The sequence below is a fragment of the Balearica regulorum genome, chromosome 5 (assembly GCF_011004875.1).
Source record: "Balearica regulorum gibbericeps isolate bBalReg1 chromosome 5, bBalReg1.pri, whole genome shotgun sequence".
NCBI classification, from domain to species: domain Eukaryota; kingdom Metazoa; phylum Chordata; class Aves; order Gruiformes; family Gruidae; genus Balearica; species Balearica regulorum.
Window position 1 is genome coordinate 16,939,183 of NC_046188.1, and position 27,437 is coordinate 16,966,619.

The 27,437-nt window shown below is 39.7% G+C and overlaps 1 protein-coding gene across 1 annotated transcript in view; it reads left to right on the top strand.

Annotated features, from left to right (window-relative positions):
• Positions 1-2,432: 2,432 nt before the first annotated feature.
• Positions 2,433-27,437, top strand: part of LOC104636522 (alpha-1-antiproteinase F) — a 73,319-nt gene continuing 48,314 nt past the window's right edge. Inside the window, exon 1 of the mRNA XM_075753058.1 lies at positions 2,433-2,533. The gene's annotated coding sequence lies outside the window, so the exon portion shown is untranslated. The remainder of the gene's footprint in view (positions 2,534-27,437) is intronic.

Here is a 27,437-nt window from a genome sequence, read left to right on the forward strand (position 1 = left end):
AAGTGACCTCAAAGATCATCTAGTTCCAACCCCCCTGCCATGGGCACCAACGTGGTTTGATATTTTCTGAAATGCTGAAGAACTTTGTGCAACTGCTATTATTTTGATAGATTTACTAATATGATTAAGAGAGCTTATATTGCCAATAGGGATTTACATTTTTTAACCCTTTGTTTCCTATAATTTAGGTTTGATAGGTCCTCAGTGATGAATTTTCTTCTGCCTTCACAGTCTGTTGCACCTCATAGGCCTGAACAGACAGCAAGCCCATATTTGTATCTCTGATTGTCTAAAGTCTTTGCTGCTTAGTTAGACTGTTGAGTGGATAGGTCAACATCAGAATTACAGGCTCTGACGAAATGAACTTGGGAGAAGATATCCTGTGTCTAGTGATGCCTAGGTTGTCACCCTGGTGATGCTACTGGCAGAAATTGCACTAGACTTCCCAGGTGATGCATAGCTCCCCATCTGGCCACTGCACAGCCAGGAAAGATGGATCTCACTCTGTTTATTCCTCAGCCCCTGGCTTCTTTCTTCAGTGCTACTAACTGTCTTCTTACACAGCACCAGCTCCAGGATTTTGCTGAAATGACACATGGTTTCAGTTCTGTTTATCTTTGATTATGTGTTGACTTTTACTATTAAGGATGTCTGCAAAGCTTGCCTTTAGGAAAGACTGATGAGCTGTGCTTTGGTTAATACTCAGTGTAATGGCAGCTATATTGCTGTGAGACTCCTGACCCTTCTCGTAAGGGAGGTGGCATTGCATCAATACAATGCTAAGCTGTGTTGTCCTGTCATGGCTGTAACTGTAGTGTGCTGAATGACGACACTGAGAGGGAGGTTGGACAGGTGGACAGGTGCCCTGAACAAAAACGTTCTGATACTGCCTGTAGTCAGAATGGGAGGCAGGCGGGCAGCTCAGCCAGCTCTGCAGACTCCCAGAATGGGCTGTATTTGAAGCTAGAAAGCCGTCTGTGAGGAGAGGGAGGTAAAACAGTATTGGAAGAGGAACACATAACCTGTGTTAAGTATTGTGCCTCTTTTCTTCACTGGAACAGTCAAGACAAGTGATGGGAAAGATACTCCTTGACAATTTGCTGCCAGGGAGCTCAGAGGACCACTGTGGAGCAGACCAGCTGTGTCTGTTGAAGAAGCACTGGGCTATGGCATACCTAATTGTGCTGCTACAGAGCTATTAAAGTCACTGCAGTGGCGGGAGTAGAAGAGTCCTCTGTGTACTTTTTTCTCATTGAAACAATTATAAATGTATTTGTCTGTCTGTCCCTCCAGGCAGCATGTGTAAGACTCATTGTGTATGTGTTAACTCACTTTCCTAAAAGGGATGGTGTTTTGAAGGCACGATCTCTGTCATCTTTACCATCGTAACTGGTAGTCATTTGCTTACCCAAATAATAGATTAGCTGGTCAATCTAAAAGTCATATTGTGCTGTCAAAAGGGATTTTGATCAAAAATTGAGGATATAATGTGGACTACTGGGGAGATATATAAGTGATTTTTTGAAGGCTCCAAAAATTAAAAGGCTCACCGCCTCTCCTCCCTTCGCTTATTTATGTATTTATTTTTAAAATGTCAGTATTCATGCTGTTTTCCCATTCATTTTGAAAAGCATCCATATCAGAAAGGTGTGTTAGGTTGATTCATCCTTAAAACACATAATTTAACGTACTATACCCAGACACTAACCTCAGAGAACATTAGTAATCAGGGTGGGTTATTTCTTAAAATTACAGAAAGAAAACTAACCTGAAGATATTTAGATACTGGTGGTACTCACAGTTAGCCTGTATAGCCGTATTGTTCCTTTTATTGACACCACCCCTTTCTATTTAGTATCACAGCCCCATGTGGTTCCTGCTCTTACCGTTAGGTGTGTGTTTGCAAAGATCTCTATCCAAACAGACCTTTGTATTTTTTCAAAATCTGAATGAAGTCATTAGGGTTGTGTACAGGCACCAAAGAACAGAGTGTATTCTTTGTCTTTATGATCGGCAAGATTGGCAACTTTCTCACATATCTGCCCAGCCTTTTGTACAATATGGACCAGAAGAAAGCTGCAATCCTAATTATGACTTCTGTATGTTAGTGCAAATGACTGAGCACATGGAGATGTTATGCAGAGCTGTCTAGCTGTCTGTGGTGGCCTTGGAGTCTTTAGCAGCAGCTCTTTTTCCCATATTGCGTGGTCTGATAGTGACAAAACAGTTGAAGGTCATCTTTAAAAGTCCATTGTAAGTTGATGCCAGAGTTTTCCTTGGTCTTCCTGCTTCAGAGGAAGCCTCAGAGAATTCTTCATTTCTACAACTCTAGGGCTTGCTGTAGATCACGTTTTAGGCACAAAATGTGCTACAGTACAAAATCTAAAATGCATGTTATAAGGCATAGGGTATAGTTATAAACATGAATCTGACAGAGTGGTAGCCTCCTGAGGCTGTACAGCACGGATCTGAACATTAACTGAAACCTAAAGAGGACGCTTTCTATATCAGCACTTTCCATGACGACTCAACGGTAGTAAGTGATGTACTCCTGCTTTGAGGGGAATGGGAGCTGAAATACTTCACTTCATTTTCAGGATGAGATTTATTCTTCTGCTTGTACTCACCTATATCTCCTGACTGGATCACGGTGTGAACTGCATTCATGGCTTTGTCTGCCTTTCATATCTTTCATGGTCTTCGCTTTCCATTTGTCTTACGGAGTGTATCTGCTTTCCCTTGGTTGCAGCAGCTTGCTCTGAAGAGAGCTAATTACATCTGTAAGGGGAAATCAGAGAACAGGGCTTATACCTGTTTAAGTTCTTTGTGTTGCAGGGCAACCAAAGCTGCTTTTTACTGTCAAGGTGACAGATATAAGACTAACAAAATGCTATTCTAGTGCTTAGATAATACCAGCATCACTTAAATAAATAAAGGGTGGCTGATCACATCATCTTTTACATCCCACCTGGTGAATGTGTTTCATTAGGTGAAATTTTTAGATGCAGAACATAGGTCAAATTTTGAGACAGTGTGTGCTGATACTGAAATCCTGTAAGAATTTTTTGTAAGATTTCCCAAGATTTTGAATTATGAAATCTTACAAATTCAGTTGCTCTTCAGAGATTTCTTTTGAATCAGCCAAAAATAATTAAGACAACACGCCTCTCCTTTTTGATGCTTTTGGCTCTAAACTAAAACCATAAAAGTAGGTTTGTATGTGGAGGTTCAGGACGTAGTGCATCTTTCTGAAGTTCAAAAAGATTCAGGTACAACATCTACATTTTATCCCTCTCACTTAGGAAAATGCAAAAGGTGAAAACAGCAGCTAGAAGAACATACACAGAACTGCATATTCAATAAAAAAAAAAAAAGGACTTGCTGTTTAGCATTCAAGCTGTTGAAGCTAATTCTAGTTTCTGTAGTAATAGTATCAATCTGCAAATAGTATTACAGGCAGTGATTTCAGCTCACCTATTAATTCAGACAAAAAAAATCTTACATTTGTGAGTCAATAACCAGAGGTTTTTGACACAGTGTCCAGAGAAACTGGAAATCAAATACTCTTCCCCGTGAAGGATCAAGAAGTTGTATTGAGTGTACTGATCACACTGCAGAGCCTGATGTGATGCAGCAAGTGGAATCCTTAGTTCCAGAATTCATAGTTCACATGAACTTCATTACTCATGTATGTCATTATTGCAAGTTCGTTTTGCTTTAGAGTTCTAGTAGCAGACGTCATTGGGAAGGTTCAATGTGGAACGAAGATCTAGTTGCTGACTGTGTCACTCCAGTACAACCTCATCAAAATGCTCACACTCAAAGCACAAGCATTTCAAGTTGTACAGAGTACAAGATCCTTGTCTTTGTGATTGCTTCACAAAAGTTAGGTTAGTCTTTTCAAATAAGGTTTGACATTAATTTGTTCAACAATTTAGAACTTTTCCTGAAACACTGTTTAAAATTATCACATATTTGGGCTTATATGCTACATTTATTTTAAAAAGCACTTATACCAAATAATTGATGCTTATTTAAAGCAATTATAACTGCATCTATTTGTAAGGTACTAGATTATCTTGGGGCACGTGAAATATTTTATACCAAAATTCTGTATGTAAGAGATGTATTGTCCTGCCAGTGATGCAGTCACTTGGACAAGTCATTGCTGTATCTAATATTCTTTGGCTATAAAATGGGATAAGAAAGTTGTTAACTGGTTTTTAGGTTTAGTGGTTAACACACAAAGTCTTTGGATGAAATGTGCTGTCTGAGAGGAATATAATAAGATTAAGTCGAATGGGGAAGAAGCTGATGCACCAGAATCATGTCTCTTTTCTAAGTTTCCTATCAATAGTTTTTTTCACGTATTCCATATCTAGGTCATCTATTTGGAACAAGGATTGTTGTCTTGTGAAAGAAATACATAGTGCTTGAAAGAGAAACTACAACATTCTGGAATGAGAAGTCCCAGTATGTGTCACTCTTTTGTCACCCTTCCACAGGAAGGACTGGTAGTCCTCTTTAAAGTGCCACTATGGCATTTCCATATATCAGCCCTTTTTTAGTGGAAATGGGGCAATGAAAATAGATCTCAGGATTTAGATGTTTTTTGCATTAAAAGGAATAATCATGATAATAAATGGAAAATCGTATGTTGAGAAGCAGAATTAGCTACTCTCTCTTGTCATTCTGAGATGTGTGCTAAAGTCTTTTCTTCCACGTGCAGGGTGAACATCACCAAAAGTATCTTATTTTCATTCTCTTTTGTTCTGTGCCAGCTCACCACTGGCATCAGTACTGTGTCTGCTGGTTGGATCTCACCACTACTTTTTTATTGCCTTTATGTATATGAAAGCCTATTTGGCACTATGGGAATGTAGGTACCGGACAAGAGAATAATGGTGAAAAGATCTGCCAGACACATCAGAGAGGAGAAATTATTTCTTAAATTACAGTTTAATTCCTTTTTGTACGTAGGCTGATAACTTAGTCTGGATATTTCTTCAGTGCATACTTCCTATATTTCATATGGCAAATACTGAACAGATGTACTTCTAGTCTGGATAAAGTAAGAGGCACACGTTTAGGATATGAAGCTGAAAATTTAGAAAGCAATAGACTATCAACCTTTGAGCTGAAGCTTTACACTGACAACAGACTTTCTGCTATAATAGAATGCAGCATTCAAATTGCGATAGCAGTATATCGTGAATATTATATATTCACCATATTATTATAACATTATATTACAATATGATAAATTATGTGTTATAATATAACCATCATAATATTATAATATAATAATATTTTATAATATTATATAGTTAATATTACAATATATTCCTCATAATATTATAGGAATTTGAGTTATTCTGTGGTCAATATGGCTTTGCAAAGACTAGATTTCCAAATCTCCCATAATTCACCGCTGCATGAAATCTTTGTTCAAAGAAGCACTAAAACTGCAGTAGTGTAATACAAAGTTGGGAATAGAAATGAAGATAGTATTTTGACTCCTTGAACCCAGCTGCACTATCTCTCACTGGGGCAGTCGTGTATGGGAGCAGACTTCCATACTTGTGCCCTAATGGATGTGTCTCCATTGTCACATGATGAGAGGAACACATATAATCGGTCATGAACACGAGGAATGACCACGGTGCTAAGCTGCTGCAGGCTTTTTCAGGAGCACTCACAGGACCATAGGGTAGCTGAGCTTGGAAGGGACATCAGGAGGTTATCTAGGTAAAAGTTAGTGACATAAAATATGCAGGCATTGACTCGAAACACGGAAGTGCAAATTCATGATCCAGTTAAAGCATGATTTGAAGTTGGGAGGTATGCTAGACAGAGAGTAAGTCTGCTGTAGAGTGGTGTGGGCAGGACTGCTTTCAGCGTGAGGCTCCGTGACCTTTCCTTCTCCTGGCACATGACGCTTGGCACCAGAGGCGCTTTGCTATGTGTGGCACCAGGCTGCCCAGCAGTACTGCCACGTGGGGTGTCATTCCAGGGCTGGAAAGCTAACCTGCAGATGTGCAAGTTGTGCAACCAGTAGTTGAACAAGTTTTGAGGGTAAGGGCACAAGGTCTTAGAAAATGATAGCATTGATAAACAATTAGTTCAAGCTATTGACTATTATGTTAGTACTGCAAATGGAATTGCTTCCTGATACTAAACAAATAACACAATATTTTGATGGGCTATCAGACTATTTAATGTGCACAGAAATGTGATTTTGGCATGATTAGCAAAAGAAAAAAACATTTGAGAAAGCCATCTAATCCTGCTTCTTCCTTTTAACTCTGGACAACCAGAGAAACGGTAGCATTTGAAATTGTGATTTCCTCTTTCGTCTAATTATTATGGGAGCTGGAATGATTACCAAAACAGAAAACAAGCACTTAAAGGACATATAAAAGCTGTTAAATAGACACAAAAACCACTTATGCTCGGTATTTGCTCTGCTGTTAGTGGTGCAATTTCAGAGACACTACCTCAGCCCTACTATTTAACACATGAGTTTTAAAGATTCAAACAAGAGCAGACAGGTTTTATTAACATAGGAGGTCCCTGAAGAAATAAATATTTATTAAACTTTCAGTGATGTAAAAAAGTGGGTTTTTTTAACCACACTTCAAGTGTTGGTGTACTGCCTGCCAAATACATACCTGGTGAGCTATTTAGAAACTTCCTGTTCCACATGTTAATTAACAGTCTATGAATTTTAACTTAAATCAGGGTCACATAGCTGAAACGTATTTCAGAGGAGGCCTGCAATTGTCATTCAAAGGCATTGCCAAGGTTTTAAGGCCTTGCTATAAAGTGGATTTCACAGCCTGAAAAACTAGTTCTCCAGTAACAACTGGGTCAAAACTGGGAGGAACCCTTAGGCAGAGTCACATGAGGTGCATTAGAGTGACATGTGAAATCAGAGTTAATCCAAAACTGGAACATCTAGCATAAACCTCTTTGAATCTCGTGGGCAGTGTGGCCTTGGATTCAGATCCCTACACCAGGTCATGTTTCTCTGCTTTAGGTTGAAATGAGATTCATTGCACAGGTAGCAACGTTCCTGGGCAAAAATCCTCCTCTTCAGTGTATCTGGGCAGATTTTTTGGGGAGCAGGAGCTAAGATGACTGTAGTGTCTCCCACCCATGTTCAGTGCAGCATGGACAGTGCCATACCCAAAGCAGTGGTGCAGCAGCATGACCCCCCTCTTCCTACGACTGGCTCAGCTGCACCTTGCAAAGAAACAGCGTCCTGATATACAGATATCTTGGTTAGTTTGTCTTTAGAAAATATTCTTTAACTGTTTGCTAGCTGGTGGTATCTGATTTCCAAATGTTTTTCTTAATCTACTTTCCTTACTCTACCCCCTAGGTAGAATTATCTCTGGAGTTGTTCTTTGTTATACTACAGCTTTCTAACTAAGGTTTCACTGCATAAATTCTTTGTTTTAACTTACGTTTACATATTTTAGTGTCTATGCATCTTAATAATTTTAAAAATATATTGCTCCATACTTTTATAATTGATTTGGAAGATAAGATTCATTCATTATTAGACAATATTGCTCTGTCCTTTCCATCGTGTATCACTTCCCCATTCTTTAGCTGCAGCCTTGATGACTTTCAGCCGTGGGTACAGACAAACAAGAAGTTTTACTTGTCTAAATATTTAGTGGCAATTAAATGTTGGAAGCTTACCAAGCTCCTCACTATTGGAAATGTGAAACCAAAATTCAGATGGTTTTCTTAAAATCATGTTGTAACTCAGCCATAGAGGTTGGAGTCAAAGGCATGAGTTAATCCAGGAAAGTTCACTTTCCTATTGTGTACAAGGGATTATCCTGATTATCACTGTAGTCTCTTCTGATCTTCAGATCAATTAGTCGTATACCACAGGCCTACTTACTCTTTGAAATACAGCTGATCTCCTATGTATTAACTCTCTTCCTTCAAAATTCTCTATCTATCTGGTGAGTGCGTTGCAAGAACAGGGAGTTCTGTGAGCGGGATTCTTGTAGTGATCCCATGTGTGGATTCTCTGGCATGTAAGAAGATGTTTCCACTCATTCTGCATCCTTTCCCTCCATGGAAACATCAATAAAGTGCCTCTGTCCTGGCACTTGTCTTCAGGAAACTTGCAAGAGTAGGACACATGGAAAGAATATAATCATACAAGCCTTGTTTGCTTAAGGAAACAACCTGAAAAAGAAAGTAGTTCCCTTGATCATCACTAACCGTGGTGACACAGGGACAATAAAATATGAAACTAATGATCTGATGTTTATCTGAATTTTCAGTGACGTTGATAATATATCCCACTCAAGCTCCACTGTGCCATCTGGATTTGTAAGGATTCAGCCAAAAAGCCTACTGTATTTCTTTGAAATGTTTTCATTTTCAAACAGTTGAGAATTCTATGGAAGAAGTTCCCATTTGGAATTCAAATTGGAGAAATCGGTCAAATGGCAAGGAAGCAAAGAGCCAATAGAATAGCCAATAAAAGTGGCTTTTCCCTTAGTGCTTGGACAAACTGTGTGTTGTAATTGTGGATTTTAGGAACTAAAAAAATCAGCTTTTATTTTTGGCCTCAAATTTATACTCAACATAAGAAAAATATCCAGTGACTTTAATAAGATTAGCATTTGACCGAAGGTTTTCACCCGCTCTTGACTATGTCTCTCGATCTTCACCTCTAGTACTGATATCTCTAGACTAACTCCATGACAGAGAAGGAAAATGGGTCAGTGGTCAGTACAGCTGTCAGTGTTTTGTTTTGGTTTTAATACACACATTTGTAATCTTTAATTTGTAGAATATATATGCAGTGCAAGCAGTGTTTTCTCTAGCATGACATTCAAGGACAGCTTTATTGGGTGGTACCAGGAGTCTGTCTAGGCCAGGATCTTGACCTTGAAACTTAGAGAAACTATTAACGGTGGGATCTTTAGAGTAATCCTTCCTTAATAGACATTCCTTGCATCTGGTAACTGGTGATTTATAAACTTCATGAGATGGAAGGTGCATCTGGGCCTTCATGTTACACAGTCATGGCTGGACCTGTCTTCCATGAAGTTGTTCAGTCCTTTCAAAATCCTTTCATACTTTCTGTCTCCATGATGTTTTATGGCAATGAGTTCTCCACTGTAGCCGATTTCTCTGTGAAAATGTATTTATTTTTATTCACTTCAAAGCTCATGCTTGATAATTACATAGATGCCTACTGATTCCAAGATGATAAGAAATGCAGAGTAATTGATTTCTGTTCGTATTCTTTGTATCACTCACAATTTTCAAGCTGCCTATTATATCTTCTCCCAGTTATCTCCTTTCCAAGCTGAAGACTCATAGTCTAACTGATCTTTCATCAAAGGGAAAAAAGTTTCATATACCATTTGATGAAATTACCATCTCTCTAAATGTTGTACACTTTCTGATTTTGCTGTATCTTCTGTTGTCATTGTATATTTTCTATTTTTTTCTATTCTTTTTCTCTCCCTCTGCCCCCCATTCCTTTTTGTGTTTTGACTGTTGCTAAGCAGGGAGCTAACGATTTCAGAGAACCCTTTACAACAGGCTTGTGTCTCTTTATGAATGTGTAAGTAGTTGTTCCCACCACCTGCATTGCACGTAGTGACATTGAGTTACGTTTGCTGCTCAGTTGCTCAGACATTGTTTCATAAGATTTTTTTGCAGTGAAGTTCATGCTCTGTGACCTGCAACACCAAGACAAGGTCACAGAGAGGTCAGGGATAGAGGAATTAATATGCTAAAGTGAATGCCAGCCAAAAGATTATATGTTTGTATTTGCATACATGTGTGTGGGTGCTCATACACTTTTAAAAGGATGAAGTTGAAGTTCAGGATTGTTTTCAAAGGAATCTGAGTTTAAGTCAGGGCCAGGACTGATCATGGCTTGCTTTTAGAGATAAGCGTTTAGCATGTTTCTGAAAAATCCTGGCATCTTGCTGGAGTATATGAGATCACAAGAAATATATTGAATAGTCAGGGGAGGAAAAGCAAAGGAACTGCAAGACTGGGAGTACAGAAAAGATAAGATGTAAAAAAGCAGGTCCTTCTAGTCCAGTCTCGGATGATTTGTACAGTGTATTTCTTTAGGCCTAAGTTTGAATGCACTCACCAACTTCATCCTGGTCTCCTAGTATTATTCTGTGTATTGACCTTCTGGTGAAGGCAGAGCTGATAAGACTCCATACTCCATGTTGTCCAGATCAGCCAACAAACAGCCTGGGGTAGACATTATCTGGAGGAGATGTATGGACTCTGTGAAAAGGAGAGATGTGCCCAACATAGACCTTAAAGCTTTGTAGTTGGACGAAAGTGCTGCAATGTCATTTTGTGAAGAGATGTGTTATAAAGTATTACTCTCAAGAGACAGGAAAACCCCTCTTGTTTTTTTTTTATCCTCTTTTGTATTATTACATTTATTTCCAAATTTTTGTAATATCATTTTAGAATATTACTTTGATTTTGAAATCACTCTGTAGTTTTTAACGACGTTACTGGAAGGACGAAATACTATTTGCTGTGCTGCCACCTAGTGTTTAATTTTAAGTGCATTAACTTTTTGTGTGTGTGTGCTTTTTGCTTTTTGCTTTTAAGCGTTTTCTTTCTCAGGAATCGGCCCTAGAGATACAAATCAGGTCTTCCTCTTGGTTTGAAAAATATAATTGCAACTTTGTCTTATCATCCATTGCAGAGAATTTGGGAGGAACACAATCAAGAGATGGTTTCACGTAGGAAGAAACTCAAAGACACCCTTTCACAGATGAGAGTGTGGTTAATGGGGGACGAGCCCTACAACCCTGAAGGACAGCTGTTATTCTGAAGTGCTGGGTTTTGTCTGTTGTTTGCTTTGCAGAATTCTTCAATCTAATGTCTATTGACTTCCATTTGGTAGGCGAAGAAACATTCTGGGTACCTAAAGAAGCAAACACAAATGTGCTCAATTACTTTTTTGTGTATAGCAGGTATGATGCAAACCACAGTTCAAACTACTCCCTGAGGTTAAACAGAGTTGCTGAGAAGACCTCATAGAAGGGATGTATAGCATGTAACATACAGCAGAGTGCAGTGTTAATACAGTTTCCATTGTGGTCTGTTCTGTTTCCATGTTTTAATGTTGTTATGGTTCAGGATAGGCAAATGGAGTCAGAAAAAAGTGAAAACCAGCTTGATCTGTTCCTCATCTCCAGAGTCAAACCTTTTGGGATGCCTGTGAAGGTTGTATGTAGGCACTTGTAAGACCCAGCAAATCCTGCTGAACTATCTCTTTAAAATTTAACAGTACACCAGGGTCTAGCTGCAGTTTACACCCCCTTGGCCCCCTTCAGAACTGTAAAATCTTGGATCGTGTAAGATTTGTTCTGACTCCTTCCTGAGAGGTCGGCAGTTTTTGCAGGAAGGAAAGGTGGGATCCGTACGTGTTGCAGGGTTTTATAGTCCGCCTGCACTTGCTGGGGCTGGCCCAGGTTTGGAGATTGCCCTTGAGTATTGCTAAACTTTCAATGAAAAGTCTGTGGAGCTAATGGCAGGACTGGTGGCTACTGCCTATTTTGCTGAAATGTGGGAATGGGCAAGTCAAAAGCTGCCATCTCCTTGGAGGGGAGCAGGTCTGGCCACCTGCTTATTCAGGGGTATTAAAAAAAGGGGGGAAAGTGTTTTATTTCTAGTGAAAGCTTCAGCAATGTTCTTGCCATGTCCAATGGTTCAGTTCATGTCAGTTGGAGATACAGGGAAGACCCACACATAGAGGGTTTAAGGGAGAGGTTTGTATCTATACAACACTTTGCTTGCACTTGTCTGCTCACAGGAAAAATGCATTTAAAGAGCAGATGTGTCTTTATACTTTAAAATAAAGCGTTGCTTTTTATTCTCCTCCCTCCCCCCCCTTTTGGCTATTATAAAAACAATATATTCCTGCTTGTAATGCATTCTGTAGTTACTTCAGGCATGTATTTATCCTGTTATGTTTTAAAAATTAAATGAAATTTATTTTAAAGTAGGAAAAGTGAGGAGAGAGAGCAGTGAAAGACAAAATCTTAAGTCTTTCTCTACAATCTGTCCGAGTAGTTTGTGCATTCTGCTAAGGGGATAGACAGGAAAAAATAAAACAAGCAGAAAATGAATTATATGACTTTAACGGTTTCTTATTTGTCAATATTTGCACATCTAACTTGAAATAGTTAAGTCCCACCCCTACCCTCAGGACCTGACTTCTGCTGCATGTGAACTTTTCAAATCTAAAGGAAAGGAAACATCTGGTGTATCATCTGGCCAAAAAGGCCATACGCATTGCACTGCAATAAGTCATGACAATACATTTGATGTTTTTATTGCATATATGAATAATGTATATTGCTTTGTCTATATATTTGTCATTATAATTTTCCTGCTATAATTAACCCACAAATCATGCTGCAGAAATATATGGATGACTGAATTAGTCAGGTGCCCTACTAATAGTTTGACATCTGAATGTGAGAGTTGAAGATGGCTGTTCCTGGAAAGTATTGTACCTTCATAATTGTTAGTGTATCTCAGAAGATAAATTTGAATGTATCCCTTAATGCTTTTTGCATATCATCTGTATTCTTTACTAGGAAACTATATAACTTTTATGTCATCTCTAACATAAACTACCTCATCTGATGTTACTTGTCTGGAAAATGTTTTTGTAGGACAAAGGCAGATTTGCCCTTCATGCAGTCTTGTGGATGAAGAATGGTACTGAGACATAGGAAATTGCTCTTGTTTCTGCTTCTAGCTCCATGAACATCCACAGTCTGGCCCAACAAACTGAGTCCTGAGAGTAAGGGCTGATTTGTGTGTGTTAATCAAATGTGTTTCCAGCCTTGGGGCACATAAAGAGTGCAAGATGTTGGTGTGCATGTATTTCTGTTGATGTGGCTTGCTCCTTTATGGGGACTGGAAATAAGCTAGAGCAGTATGAGACACAACTTTAGCAGAGTGTGGAATGTATGTGTGCTATGGAATGGGCTAGAGTAAGCATTTCTGTTAAAAAAAAGAATAATGACAGACCTACTGAAAATATTTATGGCAATACAAAAAGTCATGAGGTCCAGGCCTTTGGGCACCTGCCCTCCATCTGAACTGGCTGCACTTGCATAAATACATAGCTCTTTGTAAAAGAAGTCTGTGCTACATGGCCAGTAAAACACATTCTTTGTGGCCAGAAGGCCCACAAAGATAATTTTATAATTAATGAAAATCGAGGTGCTAGAACATCAAAGTGACAGCATATGCAGCCAGATGCAGCCAAGTCTTTCATATCCCAAAGTCATAATTAATCATCAAAGCAGTACCATTTCATTGTATTTAAGATTTTTTTATTTATTTAGGATTTCCCTTGAAAGTGAAATGATGCATTTTGTATATTTTTGCACTATTCGGCAGCAATCTCAGAAAAAAGTCACATTCAACCTCTATTTATAAGGCTTGCAGAAGTTTGTCAGATCAAGACAGCTAAAGTAAACATGACAAATGTCATTTTGTAGTGCTTAATACCGTTAATCCTTAAAGCATGGAACCAGGAAACCCTTATTCATACTGGTATTTGAAACCTGTAAGCAATCTCATGTTTCTAATGCTGATTTTCTTTTTATTCCACAAAGAAAACAGTATCAAGGCATTTTTCCTGGAATATTACTTGAGGCTATTCAGAAAAAAAAAAAAAACACAACAGGAAATTTGGCTCTTTAGCCCTAATAATGGTCTCTTTATTGAAAGGAGACTTGCTTTTTTTGTTAAACAGATTTTCTTATGAAAGGGTTAGAAGTGAATAAACGACAAGTTCAAGCTCATCTGATTTCTTTTGATTTATGTTGACCTTGAAAGAGAGAGAGGTCATGCTGTTGGCAGGCAATAAGAACTAATCTGTTACTAAGTGAGTAATTAAAAGTGAGGCCTTATATATTTTTGTAATGAGTTGACAGCAATTCCATCCCCATGTCATACGGTTGCTCTAATCAACATGGTCACTGCATTTAGTGCTAAATGAGAAGTTTACAAGAAGTCAGATGACAAACTCTGAAATGTGCAGTTCTTTAAGATGTGCAGATGAATAGACTGACTGTATTGTAGATGAGGAAAAACTGCAATAAAAATTAACATCAAGCTGATATGTGCAATTAAGAATTTTACATTTTTCTAGTGAATTGGAGTGGATGCTTATTAGTATGTTCAACTGAAAGATGTAAAGTTGTGTTCAATAAAAAAAATAATCCGAGTTTTGGCAGCTGAGGGACTGTAAGCTTCTACTGTTTAACTGGCATGACTTAAGACTGTTCTGACATCAGACATGACAGTATTGACTTCCCTGTCACCAAATAACCTAAAGAATAGTTGTCTGGTTTAACCTGGCAGGCAGCCAAACACCACGCAGCCGCTCACTCACTTTCGTCCCCAGTGGGATGGGGGAGAGAATTAGGAAAAAAAAAGTAAAATTCGTAATAATGATAGAATATACAAAACAAGTGATGCACAATGCAATTGCTCACCTCCCACTGACTGATGCCCGGCCTCTTCCCGAGCAGCAATCACCACCTCCCAGCCAACACCCCCAGTTTATATACTGAGCATGACGTCATATGGTATGGAATATCCCTTTGGCCAGTTTGGGTCAGCTGTCCTGGCTGTGTCCCCTGGCTTCTTACCCACCTCCTCACTGGCAGAGCATGGGAAGCTGAAAAGTCCTTGACTTACCGTAACAATTACTTAGCAACAACTAAAAACGTGTGTTATCAACATCATTCTCATACTAAATCCAAAACACAGCACTACACCAGCTATTAGGAAGAAAATTAACTCTATCCCATCCAAAACCAGGACAACAGTCATTAAGGAGTCTGGCTTTTTTAATTCAGGGTAGTTTTCTAAGTTGATTCAGGGCCTGGATATTCCTGCAATGTACTGGATGCCTTGGCCCCAGTCCAGCAAAATGTAGCAGCTATGTCTTCAATGACTTTTAAGAGTGGCCCGAAGGCTGGGCTTGATCACTCATACTTTTCACTGACAGGAACTCATTGAAGTCAGGCTTGGAGACAACTGGGAAGAGAACCTTAATTCTGTGTTTCCCATCTGGCCTTTCCAAGACATTACAGAAGCAATGCTGGGCAGGCAGGATGTCTTAGGGAGTGGATAGGACAATGTCATAGATGAGATGTCCCATAGCAGGATTGCCTGCTGTGAAGACAGGTAGGATTTACAGGCGGTTCACGTTGCTGTAACAACAAAAAACACTGATGGATCGTCTTGGGTATCTGGCCTCTGACAGAATCAGTCATCTGAGTGTAGTTGCCACCTGTAACACCTGCTTAACTATTTTATTTTTCTTTTTTTCTTCTATTTTGAAGTCTTATGTCAACAATCGCACAGCTCATGGCTTGTTCTCATGTTGCTTATAGCCATGTGACATCAAAATATTTGAAGTGAAAATCTAACATTGCTTAAGGTGGGATTAGCTGAGTATCACTGTCCATCAGTCAGCAAAAGCTGGGGCCACTTCTTTGCCTAATTTCCTTAGATTATTAAGCAGCTTCTACCACAAAACACCAGAGCTACAAGTGCCTATAAAGCACTTTTCCCATTATCCACTCATTGCTCATTTTGGCTGTAAGTTTAGTTATGTGTGATAAAATCTACAGAAATATGTGAGATCAGTGCAATTGGCATTACAGTCAGGCCAAAGATATTTCCTGTGAGTGGCAACAACACATTTGCATCTCTCAACCAGCATTTGTTGGGGTCCAAAACTCTTGTGAAACAGGCTGGAACTGTTTGTGAATGGGTGATTCTGCCTAACAGATGGTTATATGTAAAGGCAGCCAAGAGACCATGTATGAACATTGTGTGTTTGCGGGGGCATGAGTTGTAGCCAGAAATGTCTATAAAGAATCTGCCCTAAGCTTTCTGGTCCAAGATTAAGCAGATATGTCATTTCTAATCCAGTTTTGGGGTAAACTTCTGAAGTATTAAAAAAGAATGTTTCTGCAGCTGTTTCTGCACCAAAAAAAAAAAAAAAAAAAAAAAAGTCCAAAAGAAGAACTCAGCAATGTGGATCAGGGAGCTTGAAAGGGTTGATTTTTTTAGAACTGCATTTTTGTATTTCCTAGTTAGACCTTTGGACCCCAGCCAGCTTTCTGCTGAGTAGGTTGGCATGGCACAGGAGTGGGATACACAACAGTCTGCTGCCTTCCATGCCCCCCTTCCATGTGTAGTGTTCCTGCTGCATAAAGCCATTAGTGACCAGATTACAGAAAACATAGGGTTTTGTTACATAGCTTTTATTTGTTGTTCCATTTCCTGTTTCATTCCTATTTAACCTCTGCTCTTTCTACTTCAGACATAGTATCAAAGTGAATTTGGAAATGAACTTCATATGGATGAGAATGAATTGTAAACTATACACGCTATATCCAATATCACTTTTTTAAAAAAAAAAACTTATAATTATTTTTTAATAAACAGAATGGTTTTTATTAATCTAGTAAGTTTTAATAACAGTACATTTCCCTCTCCCTCTTCCAATAATTTTTTCCATCCAAATCATCCCCAAAATTAATCAAGAGCTGCATGTTTTATTGCAAAGTCTTTTTGGGGCAAGCTGCCTTTGAATTGCATAGATAGAGCCTGTAATGGATTGGGGAACTCGACATTTTGATCTTCATGTAAGGTGTTTTCCTAGTATAAATATATCTCAGTGTTTGGATGACTGTCTACAATATCAGAAAATCACCTGGAATTAGATGGAAGGTAGCCTTTCAAGAGTGGCAATATTGGAGAGAAATATGTAGGAGGATGCTCTCTGAACGCGATCAGAAGGAAGTGCAGTTACCCTTCACAAGTAAAATCTTCTCGAGGAGCTCCTTTTCTGCAAAGCTGAATTAAATGTGTAACTTGGCGTTACAGTTTTATGAATCTCTCTGTCCATGATTTTAGGAGTTGCCCCAGTGGCTCAGACTTTAAGTCCAGGGGGATGGAGCTGAGAGCACTGAGTTCCGGGTGGCTCAGAGAACAAGGGGAACACCCTGCAGTAGGCAGAAATGGCGCTGTCTGCCCTGTCACTAGACTCTGTTTTATCTACCAGCACTTACAAGATTGCTTAAGGCCTGATGCATGCTCTCCACACAGTTTTTCAGGGTTATGTTAGGGAACTGTTGCTACCAACATAAATACCTAGCTGATTTTTCATCTAACTTCTCAGTCTCATTATCCTTCTGCAGAAAAGAGCTCCCCAATTAGCCATTGTATACACACACATTGTCTTTTACTGTATTTAAATGTCCCAATTTTCAGATTGTTGTTTCGGTTTAGTTTCACTTTGTCATGTTTTTTTAATTTATGTATTTGTTTATTTTATTGAAATACTTTTTCTTGTGTTACAAAACATGACACAAAGACCCTGGGTATCTGATACATTATTATGTTTTCACTTGTTCATCTTCTTTTGAAGATAAAGCAATTCCAGTATTTTCTAGCTCTTTTCATAGGTTTTCCAGGCACAAACTTATTGCTCATATACTTTTGCCCTCTTCTTTTAAATTTTCAGGCCTGTGTCTTTTTGTCCTTTTCCTTTTCACTTGTCTGTTCTGCAGCTGAATGTTCAACATATCTGGGATGTGACTTTGCTGTACTTACCTATAAAGATTGTCTACTTTGTTCCATTCCTTGTGCAAAATAGCATCTTAGTTCTTGTCTGCAATTTAGTTGAATCGTGCACAGTGAGTCAAAGCCCTTTCTCAGAGTCATTCTGAATTTATAAACCTGCGAGTATAAAAAATTCAGATAGAAAGAATCTATATTTTAATTTCAGAGCATATTACACGTACATACTAAAACTGAGATAACTTTTGTTTCATGTTGTTAGAAAGTAAGTTGAGTATTTTCAAGGTAAAAGATGAAGACTTCAAACTTTGTTGCAGCAAATTAATGTAGCCGGTGAAGAGAAGGGAGGATGGGTGTGATGTTTTTATGGTAGATTGTGCTGTTCATAGGATGTCCTGTAGCATTTTGTGCAGTTGGAACTTCTAAATAAACTTATAGCTTTGTACCAAATATAGAGAACTGGAAAGACAGTCAGCTTATGTGACTTGGAAGTGATGGCTGCAATGGTGAATTCACTGCTTATTGATATTTATCATTAGGTGTCTTCAGACTGAAGAACCCCATTCACTCTAACAGGACTACCTGGACTGCTAGTCTTTCTCAGGTGTTTGAGTAGTATTACACATTGAGCTATATATACTGAATCCTGTGTACTTTTACAGGAAGAGATAAACTCTCATTGTCACTAAAATGTCATTTACAGTTCCTGGCCTTGGATGCAGATTGTCCTCTGTGTGAGATACAATCTCACTTACGTGATTCTGAATACAGTCTAGGGCTAGCTTTCCTAAAAGCTTGCTCAGGAATGAAAGGTTTGGTCTATCACATGAAGGAACGCTTTCTTCCGTGTTTCTTTGGCTGCTGCACATTTCTGACAGGCTTGCTGGCTGTATCAAGACCTGACTAGCATAAGATTCCTTGGTTTTTTAGGTAAGGAAGGAGATGGGTTGGAGTCAGTGCTTGCATCATGACTTCTTCGTACTGCTACATTCAACTGCTTAACAATTGTGATCAATTAGATGCGTATCTTCTTTTGAGTGCCATGGACAGAATGCTTAATAGCTTCATTGGAGCTGATGGGACATTTTCCCTGGCTTCTGCTGCAAACTAAATTACACATTTTTAGGAACTAATTGTATTTTATTGTGTCCATCTCAGCTCTTGTTCTCTTTCATTAGCACTTGAATATAATCATTTATCTTCTACTGGCACACATCTTTGTGGGTGATCATGAGGAAGGGAGCCAGTTTGTATAGCTAATACACAATAATAATGATTCACCAAATCATCAGCTCTTTGCTGTGTGGGTTCTGTATTTCTGTCCTTTAAGTTGACTTAAGATTAAGTGTCCTGCACTCTTTGTCATGTCCATAGTGTGTTGCTTTCCTTGAAATGAGTTTTAAAAAGTGACTGCACTTATTTGAATTAGATTCTTGAATGTGTTTTGCTGGACAAGAGATAATTCCTTAGTGACATCTATTAATGCAGTCTCTTCCTAGAATGGAAAGAAAAATCAGAGTTTATGGGTTTGGATTTCACCAGGATAAAACTGATGCACAGACAAAAAACTAGGAGAAAGCAATATTCTAATGCCGAATAATCCTCATAATTTGAAGAAACAGCTTGAAAGGGATATGCTGAAACTGAGTGAGAACAGTGAAAAATCTTACATTTAAGACAGAGAAAATCCAACACAGAAATATATTAGGAAGCCTAACAGAATAGGCCACAGTTAAACAGGAGGAATCTTGGGATTATTGGTTCACAGCTTAAATTTAAGTCAAGTATGTGATGTCTTTGCAAAACCACCAAAAGCAATTCTGGAATAAATTTACCAAAAAGCCATATGGAAGAATAGGAAATAGTTATTTTCCTAATTTGGTATTGGTGAGATCTCATCTGGAGTACTGTCCGGTGTGGAACATCATTCTTTGACAATGACTAGAAAAATTTTAGGGTGCCCAGAGGTGAAAATAAAAGAAATAAAAGCTCTAATCTAAAATCTTACCCTATGCAAGCCTGAGAACAATTATGAAAGACATTGTAATTCTTAAATATTATGACAAGAAGGCTAACGGTAAACTGTTACCAGTGTTGGCTGAGATAAGGCCAGAGGTAATCAGTGGAAATAGACAAAGGATATCCAGATTAAATACTAGAAAAGTCTTTTTTGTAGGATATTTTAGCAGTGGGACAGGTGAGATTTTGTGGGCTGTGGAATCCCCATCATTAGAATTTTTAAGAACAGATGAGTGTCAGGGATAGTCTGAGTTTATTCACTCCACTTTCATAGCTAGGAGTTAAAACAGATCTCCTGCTGTGCCTTCTCATCTAAAATTTCTGTGGTTTGGTCTCTATCATCTTAATGTTTTAAAGGCCTATGAAAGACTGCACTTGAGATGTAGCATTGGCACAAGACACATGTGAAAGGCTTCATGAGCTGGAATAGAGGTGGCTTCTGAAGGTAAAAGCGAGAGAAGTGAACTTTGGAGTTTAGACATCTGTCTTTGATAATGCGTGTGTTGAACTCACCCAGAATGACAGATCTTTCTTGAGTATCCCCATTAAAGTACCACTGGCCTCACCTTTAGATTTTTTTTTTTATGTGACTTTACATTGGATTTGTTTCTGTTACTAACTAAATGAATCCAGTAGTATTAGTCTTACATAAGGGACCTATCTTTTCAAATGTGATGTTTGTGGAAAAGATAGGTAGTGTGATGGGAGATGGCTTGTCCTGCATGTGTGGGGTGGAGAATAAGTTGGTTAGTACATGGCTTGAAATGTCATCTAGCTGGATCTCAGTGATGCAAGCTACAGTGGATGATTTGTGGCTAATGACTCAGCTGTTGCTTGTTGTTGGCAGGTCTTCCATTGATCATCATTTTTTTTTTTTTTTTTTTTTTTCATATCTGGTTCTCTTCTGGATTTGTTTCCCTTTTTGTTCAGAGTTGTACCTGAAGTTGATCTTCATTTTCTGGTCTTTTGATCTAACTATTTACCAAACCCTTCCCTTTTTATGTTATCTCTTTGCTGTTGACATACATAAAATTATGATCCTTTCTACTTAGTGGCTCAGGTCTTACATGAACTGTAAGTAATATATATTAAATAACTTTGGATAACCCAAACTTCTTAAAACCTGCTGTTCCAAATTACAATAGCTTTGTCTCTGGGGTGAGAGCCTTTCTCAGAAGAAGGTGGCTGGTTTTTGTTATGAATGTCTCATCAGAAACTAATTCCTGCTTCACCTTAAATAAGTAGTACTTTATTAATGATTTTGCAAGGCTGTGTGAAGAAATGAAAATCAGGGCAGGCAGAGCGGGAAGGTGGCTTATATAAGGACATCAGCGGGACTTCAAGGAGCCTGCTCTTGTGTAAAGCAACCCAATGTTTGAACACCTTGACTCAGTTACAAAACTACTATAATATAGTAATAGGCAAACACTCATCAATGGCATAAAATATATTTACTCAGAAGCTATTAAGACCAATTAAGACTGATTTTGAATTGATCTTCCTGATTTCACATCTGTCTATCCTCTCATTGTAGCCACGTTGCTTTCATACACTCACAGGGTTTCATAAATAACTGAGGCTGATGTAAGGCTATGCTGCCTGCAACGTGCATGCCCAGCTTTGCCCCGGCTGTGTGCTCCTGCCTCTTCTTTTACATTAGTTCTAGCACTCATGAGGCCATAGAAGAAGTTGGTCATCCAGCTAAAATTTAACTGAAAATTAGGAAGTGTTTTAAATCAGATCAGTGCTATGATCTGATGTGCAATGAAACTGAATAATTGCTAGGGCTGAGACAAAGTATGGGCCAGGACTGCAATAGGACCTGCAGAAAAGGGTGGGACTGACCCTTTTGCAGTAGCCTGCAGGTAGATCAATTTAAAGCAGTTGTGAGTTTATTATGCCTATGGTGTGCTTCGCAATTTGTGTAACACAATTGGTAAATGACAAAAATTCTGTCTGAATTTTCTTTTTATGTGGATGACTTAATTTTAGTGTTCCTCTGAAGTGTTTAGCATATTTTTATAATATTAATCTTGCAATTTGTAAATAATCTTGTTAGTTTGTTTTTTATCAGATAGGTACATCTCTTACCATACTCAGTCTGCTACATGGAATTACTTAAGTCTATCTTGTTTTGAATCTCACTTCCCTCCTTTTCCCCCTCATTACTTCTGTTTAATAAAGCTTATTGTCTGAGTTAACAGTGTTATTTTAAGTAACAATGAAACTTAAGAGTTTTTGTGAGAAATTGCCCCAAATCATCATGTAATAAGTGGGAGCCCAGCCCACTCTCTTTTCTATTGTGCCAAGTAGGATTCGTTGCTTGGTCTAGAAAGAAAATGTATCACAGTTTATGTCTATTATATTTTCCTACTGTCCTAATTAGCTATGCTGCAAACAAGCACCAAAACAGAGGAGACTAAACAACAAGTGCTGTGTAGAGTCTTGGAAGCTCCTGACTTCTAGTCACAGTTTGCCAGAGTAACTTAGTGACTCAAATTACTTTCAGCTCTATCTTCTACATTAAGTGTTAAACATCAATGATATTGTTTATTTGTCTGCTATACCTGATGTTTCAGTGGCTAAAAATATTGGCACAATGAGGTGCTTTAAAGATAAAAAATGCAGTTATTTCCACTCTTAGTTTTTGCTTTTTAAGGATTTAAAGATCTTGTATTGAGTTTGCATGGGAAGGTTTTGGTAGTGGGAGAGGCTACAGGGGTGGCTTCTGTGAGAAGCTTCTGCTAGAAGCTTCCCCTGTGTCTGACAGAGCCAATGCCAGCCGGCTCCAAGACAGACCCGCCGCTGGCCAAGGCCAAGCCAATCAGTGCCTCTGTGATAACATATTTAAGAAGGGAAAAAAAAACTTAGGGAGAGCTTTTGCAGCCGGAGAGAGGAGGGAGAAGATGTAAGAAACTCTGCAGACACCCAGGCCAGTGCAAGAAGGAGGGGCAGGAGGTACTCCAGGCGCTGGAGCAGAGATCCCCCTGCAGCCTGTGGAGAAGACCATGGTGAGGCAGGCTGTCCCCCCTGCAGCCCATGGAGGGAGGATGAGGGGGTGTAGAGATTCCACCTGCAGCCCGTGGAAGACCCCACGCCAGAGCAGGTGGAGGCACCTGAAGGAGGCTGTGGCCCGTGGGAAGCCCACGCTGGAGCAAGCTCCTGGCAGGACCTGTAGACCCATGGAGAGAGGTGCCCACACCAGAGCAGGTTTGCTGACAGGACTTGTGACCCCATGGGGGACCCATGCTGGAGCAGTTTGCTCCTGAAGGTCTGCACCCCATGGAAGAGACCACGCCGGAGCAGTTTGTGAAGGACTGTCTCCCGTGAGAGGGACTCCATGCTGGAGCAGGGGAATGATGACAGGAGTCGTCCCCTTGAGGATGAAGAAGCGGCAGAAACACCGCGTGATGAACTGACCGTAACCCCCATTCCCCGTCCCCCTGTGCCACTGAGGGGGGCGGAGGTTGAAGCCGGGAGTGAAGTTGAGCCCAGGAAGATGGGAGGGGTGGGGGGGAGGTGTTTTAAGATTTGATTTTACTTCTTATTGCTCTACTCTGTTTTGCTTGGTAATAAATTAGATGAATTCCCTAAGTTCGGTCTGTTTTGCTCGTGACGATAAATAGTGAGTGATCTTTCCCTGTCCTTATCTCAAGCCATAAGCTTTTCGTTGTACTTTTTCTCCCCTGTCTAGTGAACGAGGGGAGTGATAGAGCGGCTCTGGTGGGCACCTGGCCCCCAGCCAGGGTCAACCCACCACAGATCCGTAATCATTGATGCAAAGATTTTCTTCTTCTAAGTTCCATTCTTGTGCTTACTTTAAAATCTTTTTTCTAGCTTAGACCAAAGGCAAAGTATAATCAGAAAGCTAAGTCCTACTAGTATCAGTAATACTAGAGCAGATATGCAAGTGCTTTGCTGAGAATGGTCTTTGCTTGATTTTTGCAATTCAGCCATAGAAGTACTTATGGGGAAGAAAGTCCCTTTGCATGGGTCTGGGAAACATCACACTGAATTCCTCAGCCAGGCAATTAAGTCTGCCTAGAATGCTCCAGATGAGAACAGCGTGTTTAACAGAATGCAAAGTTGCATTTCATAGATCTGGTTATTTTAATTCAGAGTGAGGTCATCAGCGTGAATGTTTCCTTCAGCCTGGTGATGACTGGAAGCCATTGCCTATTGTACTGTGACTGGCCTTTACCATTTGTGGTTTTAACCAAATTCCACTGTTTCTTGTATATCTGTCCTCCTTTATATCAACTATTACAGCAGAAATATTATAGGGGTAATAACTGCTCGATTAGAAAAAGAAAGGCCCTGGAAACTTTGAAAGGAAAAATATGGGCTCATTTTCGTATCTACTTTCCAACCTTCAGCAAAGTTAGCAAAGCATATGGATTATTAGGTATGTAATTGTACTAAAGCATCTTCTGGTATCCATTTGGCACCTCATTTCACAGTAATCATTTAAAATAACTGGTAATAGAAATCAGCTGAAATGAAGCAAATTTTTAAAGACATTCAAGCGTAAGGCCAGTAACCTCCTGAATCTTGATTGTTATGCTGGTCTTTAGGTGATAACATGAGTAAAGACAAATGACAATAATTTCATTATTTGGAAGTATTATAATGTACTTGGATCTGTGCTCATACGGTTCCTGGAACGGTTGCTTATGGCCCTCTTTGAGAGCGTTCTTCAGCAATTTCTGAGTGAGGATTTGGCACTCCTTGTGAGTACAGTCAAAAGAACCAAGAAAGAACATTCAGGACTCTTTTGGAGACAATTTCCAGAACCTGCTAATCTATTCTGAAGCAATTTCTTTCCAAAAGGTAAAAAAGACTTCAGCTTTTCCAACAGGAAGAGGGTAGCTGGACCTGGAAGTCATGTCTGGAACATTCTGCAAGAAAAAATGGGTACTGCTGATTGAATGTCATGCATGAATAATTTGTTTTGGAGAAAGGTTTTGGAGATTGATGTTCTTGAGATGGGAACCTGAAATGACTGTTTCCTCTTAGAAATAGTGGAAGTTGTTCTGTCTAGGCAGCGAAATTACTGTATTCTAGTCTTTCAGTGTCCAAAGGATCATGACAAGTGTAAGAAATGGAATATCCTGTTACATTTTCAATTTGCTTTGCTTGTGAGACAGAGCCAAAAAGATTTTTCCTATTAAGGAAAAAAAAATTTTTTTTTCATATAGGTGGTCTTTGTTTTGGTTTTGTTGGGGTTTTTTTCCCCAGTGATCTAATCTGCAGTCTTTTTCTGTTTAAATGACCTATGATTCACTATTCTCAAGGACTTTAAGTCTAGAGCAGTATCATATGATTCCCATTAAACCTCTGTATCCAGGGAACAGGTTACAAGTCTTCATTACAACTGAAGTTATTGTGTTGCTTATTTGAAAAGTATTTTGGATATGCTTATTTCCACCCATGTTAGGGAACATGAACAGAACAACCGCGACAGGAATATCACCTGTGTCAGCTGTGGAGACAGTTCTTTCATAAAGGAATAAAACTAAGGGATGTAAAACCTTCTTGGTATTTAAAATTGGTTATTTTAAAATATTGCATAGTTCAGGAGATTATTTATATATCAGTGAGAAAGCAAGCATTCAACTGGCCAGAATTAACTCTTCATCCCAATTTCATATAATTAAAAAAAGCATTTCTCCATCCATGGCTTAGCCTCTGCTGACATCTGCACTCTGGCTGCCCCTTCGCTACGACTGAGGCTTGGGTCCCTGGGTTATGGCCGACATGTGCCCACCTCTGAAAACATGCCTATGTCTGTGGAAGCCTGCAACGACCAGAGGATCCAAGCATGAATTACCAGTCAGTGTCCTCTCTGGAGGACTGGCAGAGAAAACGTTCTGCTCTCGCACAGCAACAATTGCATGTCCTTATCGCTATTTGTCTGTTCCCAGCTGAAATATAGACCATATGTTTCTCAAAAGAGGGAGGATGGGAATCTGGTACTGTCGAGTCACCTAGCTTGTTTGCCTGAGTTCTCCTTTGCTGTGTATCTCTCAGTTCATTTCCTTGGGTGTTACCCTGATAGTGCTTAAACTACAAACAGAGGTGCATAAAGATGAAGTGCAGGGCTGCTGGTAGCTTGCATTCACATTCCTAATTTTAAGTGCATTCATACTAATTGTGGTCAATGAAAAGTGTGCAGTTTAGCTAGTCTCTCTTGCTCCCTGGCAGTCCCAAACATACGTGCCAAGCTCAGTTGTGAAAGACTTTTTCCAGCAACAGCATGGGGCTCTCTTTGGCAAACTCCCACCAACCATTTTGTTGGCAGCTACTAAGTAGCCTCTGGATCTCTAATGCAGAAAGGCTGCTGATGGGCTTCTGATCTACATATTTCTCTGTAAGCAATTTCTTTCGACCTACCTTTCATTTCTGCAAATGCTCATTTGCTTTATATTTATCTATTTGGTTCCAAACCCCACATATGTGTCTCAATGAATATAGATCCAGTTGAAAGAAAAATTTTACGTGCCAGAAATCCATGCTGTTCTTTGCCCTTAGATTTTTCACTTGTACACCATCTTTTCACTGTGCATCCATAAAGGCTCTGTGTTCTCCAGAATTCATATCCAGTGCTCCTTTGTTGGTTAGGATATATGAAAATTATGGGCTAGATGCTGGCTGCTTTTGGGTATCAGCTAGGTCCTTCATCTTTTTTTGTACTTGTACAGTGGCAAGCCAGATGCTCCCCAAGACTATTAGCATAGCTGGCGATGACTAGAGGAGGTGTACCAGGCATGCCAAGAGATATCACAGAATCACAGAATGGTAGGGGCTGGAAGGGACCACTGGAGATCATCTAGTCCAACCCCTTTGCTAACGCAGGATCACCAAGAGCAGGTTGCACAGGATCGTGTCCAGGCGGGTTTTGAGTATTTCCAGAGAAGGAGACTCCACAACCTCTCTGGGCAGCCTGTTCCAGTGCTCGGTCACCCTCACAGTGAAGGAAGTTTTTTCTCATATTGAGATGGAACTTCCTGTGTTCCAGTTTGTGCCCGTTGCCCCTTGTCCTGTCACTGGGCACCACTGAAAAGAGTCTGGCCCCATCGTCTTGACAGCCACCCTTTAGATATTTATAAATGTTTATAAGATCCCCTCTCAGTCTCCTCTTCTCCAGGCTAAACAGGGACAGGTCTCTCAGCCTTTCCTCACAGGAGAGATGCTCTTGTCCCCTAATCATCTTTGTAGTCCTCCGCTGGACTCTCTCCAGTAGTTCCTTGTCTTTCTTGAACTGGGGAGCCCAGAACTGGACACAGTACTCCAGATGTGGCCTCACCAGGGCAGAGTAGAGGGGGAGGATCACCTCCCTCAGCCTGCTGGCCATGCTCTTAATGCACCCCAGGATACCATTGGCCTTCTTGGCCACAAGGGCACATTGCTGGCTCATGGATAACTTGTTGTCCACCAGGACTCCCAGGTCCTTCTCTGCAGAGCTGCTTCCCTGTAGGTCAACCCCTAATCTGTATTGGTGCATGGGGTTATTCCTCCCTAGGTGCAGGACTCTACACTTGCCTTTGTTGAATTTCATTAGGTTCCTCTCTGTTCAACTGTCCAGGTCTTGCTGAATCTGCAGCCTTCTGCTGCAGCAACCACTCCTCCCAGTTTTGTATCATCAGCAAACTTGCTGAGGGTACACTCTGTCCCCTCGTCCAGGTCATTGATGAATTTGTTGAACAAGACAGGACCCAGTACTGACCCCTGGGGCACACCACGAGCTACCGGCCTCCAACTAG